This window comes from Sander vitreus, unplaced genomic scaffold (genome assembly GCF_031162955.1).
Source record: "Sander vitreus isolate 19-12246 unplaced genomic scaffold, sanVit1 ctg154_0, whole genome shotgun sequence".
NCBI lineage: Eukaryota > Metazoa > Chordata > Actinopteri > Perciformes > Percidae > Sander > Sander vitreus.
This window is the reverse complement of record NW_027595402.1, coordinates 445,001-450,000: the sequence shown is the minus strand read 5'-3', so window position 1 is coordinate 450,000 and position 5,000 is coordinate 445,001. Positions and strand designations below refer to the sequence as shown.

Below are 5,000 nucleotides of genomic sequence, written 5' to 3'. Positions count from 1 at the left end.
CCCAGAAAAAGTGTTTTTTTTCATAATATGGGCACTTTAAACCCGCTCCGAGATAATTATCCATTTTTATAACGGAGACACACAGCTGACAACTCTGAGACGAGACCGTTGGCGGACAGATTGTCAGAGAAATCACTCGACGACAAAACAGGAGGAGGAGATTTCTTCCGTCAATGTCAGCTACTCGTTCAGTTGTTGTCAGAAAGGGCGCGGACTTTGTTTCATCATGGGAGGGGACACATTAAAACCGGGAGGGGGGAAAGAGAGAGAGAGACAGATGATAATGTCACACAGACTGATGATGTCACACAGACTGATGATGTCACACAGACGACCAGCGATGTGTGCTCAGAACAGCTTATGGATCTGAAAGTTACCGTCCCTTAAATCATATAGAAGTCCGTAAATTGTGTGCAAGGTTGAAGTTGCGGGCTAGTAAATGCTCTGTTTTTGGTTCACTTCCTGTATTTTGGTCGGACTCACCTGAAGTGAACCCAACGCTAACTGTACGTACACACCCGCCGCCGACTCGAGCTTCTAAAGATACCGGAAGTCATTCATTTTCAATGGAAGCTGGCTTCTCTCAGCTGCAAGGAGCGGCAAATCCGTCGGCGTCGCATTTTGGGCGACCAGAGCGTCAAGCAGAAAGCTGAAGTTGGGTCAACTTTATGGTAATGAGCTATGACGCAAACGCCAGCAACCAATCAGAAAATAGACGTCCCTCGCGCTGGCTGATTCCAGAGAAACATACGATGTAAACTTTCGTTCCTACCAAAACATTAATTCCGAGAAAAAGGAGGAAAAGCTCATCATGGCCGTTGCTGGGTTCCCAATCATTGATGATATTTGCGTCCGGGGACCAGTTAACGTTACCTGCCGGTCACATCGTCTCTAAACAGTCCGCTCACGGTGAAGTCCGGCACGCATCAACAGCTGGCGGCTGCTCGCTCTGCCTGCGTTCTGCTGCAGTTCAGCGGCTAACGAGCGAGCTAACTGCTAACAGACACCGCCGCGACCAACAAACAATACACATTCTGTCATTATATATGTCATTCATAAAAGGTTTCTAGTGTTGATGTATTGGCCGTGCAGTGGCTGCTTGAGCTTTTTCTTCAGTCGTGTGTTGAACATGATCGAACATATAACGCTGTTACGTCAGAGTGGCCAAAGCGTCAAACAGCTTCCCGTCACGTTTCTCACCTGCCCAAACGAATCGCACCAGCGGGGCAAACAACCTCTAGTTCAATTAAACCAAACTAAAGGCTGTGGGTGTGAAAACGCCCTAAGTTTAATTTGTTTGCAGCTCAATTATCCGAGCGTAATACAAGTATATTACAGTATCGGTATCGGCAGATATTCATTATTCAACCCGTCGACCAATTAAAACCGTAAGACACTTTTGTCTCTTTCCTGGTGTTTTAAATGACTTGTTTCGACGTTTCTTTGTCACTTTTTCCGATGTCCTGGTTGATATTTTTCTGCGCTTTTTGGACATTTTTGTCTATTGAATTGAATGAAACACTCAAATTCAATGAAAGTAGTGAACTGATTATTTATTTTACTTGTGAAGAGCGTCACGGAACCATCCACGTTATTTATTTTGACAATTTGGTTGAAAGAAACCCACATTTCTGATATAGAAACGTTTTGAGAAAATGGTTGAAATTTGGGTAGAGACAGCAGCTAGAGTTCGCTGCCTAACAAGAAACGATACTTGCCATCGTTATGAGCTTCTTGCAAAATCGACCTAAATGGTCGTTTTTTGGGGTGAGGACGGGCCGCAAAGTTTTGAAAGTGTAAAGTATCTAATTGTACTCGTTCTTGTAGTAGTCGTACTGAAGTAGTACTGATAACAATCATCAGTTCACACTCTTGACTCTTCATCAACCCCACGACGTCATTAACCAACCAGAACGCTCCGTGTGAACTGGGTCAGCAGTTTGACGGCCGTCTATGTTTACATTCAGAGTGGCGTGTGATTCGACGATGTCAACGATGTCACGGTCACTGGAGTTTAAATGCCCCCCCCTCCCCCCCAAAAAAAAAGAACTGCTGAAAGAGAGAGAGACCTTTTGTTTACGAGAGTTTGAAGATGAAGGGATGAGAGAGGAAATGACTGACACACACACACACACACACACACACACACAAACACACAGACACACACACACACACACACACACACACACACACACACACACACACACACACACACACACACACACACACACACACACACACACACACACACACACACACACACACACACACACACACACACACACACACCATGATTTTGTTGCGTACCAAGTAAACAAACCAACAAGCCATTGTTTGGAACCCGGTCTGTTACCAAGACGATCAGTGGAACTCGGACCGGTTGCCCGGCATCTAAAGCACATGCACGTGCACACGCGCAAATATATCCTATTTATTAAAATGTTAATACAGAGTAAAACTCCCACACACCCACACACACACACACCCCCCCCCACACACACACACACACAAGTAACTGCAAACCAATAATACACTGAATATTTACACACCAAATTAATTTGACCTCTTCCCCCCCTTGTCACACACACACGCACACACACACACACACACGCACACACACGCACACACACACACACACACACACACACACACACACATATAGCATGACCTCACACTCAAACACACAGGACTAAAGATGACTCATGCGACAGAGTGACACAAGAGGTTAAAATCATCTGGAGGTGATTAGGTTTTATAACTTATAGCAAAATGTACTGTCACATCAATACTAATTACGCAGTCAAATGTCTCCTATTATTATAAAGTACATACACAGCTGTAACAATTCCACATTTTAATGAATTGTCTCAGAAATAATTAACAATAATATAATTGTCTCTTTCGTAGATTAAGGGCCTACTTTTCCAAACAAATCCCAGGATAGATCTTTTGTTATAGCTATATCCCTGTGATGTGACCCAGATAATGTGATAACACAGTGTTAACTGACTGCATGTTGTGTGTAGCAGCGTGTTCAGTTCTTATTAAACCGGAAATACGACCTCATGTCTAAACCAGAAAACGTTGGTCACGGTTTGTTTGAACGTAACGGTCTCGTCTTTAAAGTGCTCATATTATGCTCATTTTCAGGTTCATAATTGTATTTAGAGGTTATATAACAGAATAGGTTTACATGGTTTAATTTTCAAAAAACACCATATTTTTGTTGTACTGCACATTGCTGCAGCTCCTCTTTTCACCCTGTGTTCAGGTCTCTGTTTTAGCTACAGAGTGAGACCTCTCACTGCTGTAACATCTTTGTTGGCAGTCGCACATGCTCAGTAGCTAGGTAAGGACCGCACGCTCAGTAGCTAGGTAAGGACTACATGCTCAGTAGCTAGGTAAGGCATCGCACCTCTGGGGGGCCACGCGCCTCTGGGGGCATCGCACCTCTGGGGGGCCTCGAGCCTCTGGGGGGCATCGCGCCTCTGGGGGCCTCGCGCCTCTGGGGGGCCTCGAGCCTCTGGGGGGCATCGCGCCTCTGGGGGGGGGGCCTCGAGCCTCTGGGGGGCCTCGAGCCTCTGGGGGGCATCGCGCCACTACCGGTCAAAAGTTTGGGGTCACTTCGAAATTTCCATTCCACTCCAGTACAGCCAGAATACCAGCTGAGATCAGTTGCATTGTTTTTTTAATCAGGGCAGCAGTTTCCAGATATTACATTATGTGTTTACATAATTCCAAAAGGGTTCTCCAATGTTGTAGACAGAAGTGGCTGAAAAAACGCTTGAAATCCATGCTTTTTGGTCTAAACGTCATACCCAAATTAAAAGTGGTACAGCTCCCATATACTCTGACACTCTGGGGTGTGCCTGACATCATTGGAAAGGAAACGCTCTCAAGTTGTTGTTAGAAGTGTCAGGGTGATTCTAGGCCTTACTGACACAGAGTTACAGAGGCTAGAATGGAGGGTTTTTATTTCCATCCAAGTCATACATCTGTAAAATGATTAGAATACACTGCTGGAAACACATCTAGTGAGATACAGACAACACAATGTCATAGCCACATGTCTCAGCTTACTACAGAAAAAATCGGTAGGTGGAGGGTGGGGGTGTGGCCTTGACCAACTGCTACTTCGCTCGCTTTGAAAGCCATGATGTCTCTCTCTTTGTCATTGGTGGGCCAAATTCTCTGGGCGGGCAAAGCAGAGAAAGGGGAGGTAACCTTTCCCCTTATGACGTCATAAGGAGAAGATTCCAGATCGGCCCATCTGAGCTTTCATTTTCTCAAAGGCAGAGCAGGATACCCAGGGCTCGGTTTACACCTATCACCATTTCTAGCCACTGGGGGACCATAGGCAGGCTGGGGGGAACTCATATTAATGTTAAAAAACCCTCATAAAGTGAAACTTTCATGCCATGGGACCTTTAAACTGACCTTTGTTGATCTGAAATGAAGACAGATTCAGCAACTGCACGGCCTATTTCTCGCTTAAAATGTTATAACTATATAACTATTTTCGTAAAATATGAGATCGTATTCCGAACGAGTCGACATTATGCTCGGTTTTGAAATTCGGTAGCAGCCAGACCCACGTGACGCGTTCATCCAATCAGCTGCCAGTGGTCCCGCCCCCTTCCACTTTGTAGTCCAGATGGCGCCTGTTTAGTGCGAGTAGGGTCCATCGTTCCACACTGAACTTTTTGACCGTTTTTTTAGGGGTCATCCGGGTACTTTCAGCGCGCTGACTTTTTGCGTTATCTACACAATATACTTTAAACTAGGTGTTTGAAGTGTGCAAGTAGGCGCTTTGAGACACAGCCCTGGTCTGATACCTGAACTTGCGTATCGGCCGATACCAAACCCCGTCTACGGAAAGCTGCTTCACTCCCTATTCAGCCCCATTGTACCTACTTTGGTTGCAGTTCCACCAGAGTTCCACTAGGGGTGATCGCGGTCCAGTGCTAAATGAACGGGACTCTATGGAGCTAGACGGCTAA

The 5,000-nt window shown here is 45.5% G+C and overlaps 1 protein-coding gene across 6 annotated transcripts in view; it reads right to left on the bottom strand.

Annotated features, from left to right (window-relative positions):
• LOC144513255 (uncharacterized) overlaps positions 1-5,000 on the bottom strand; it is a 38,469-nt gene that overhangs the window by 27,600 nt on the left and 5,869 nt on the right. The window lies entirely within an intron of this gene.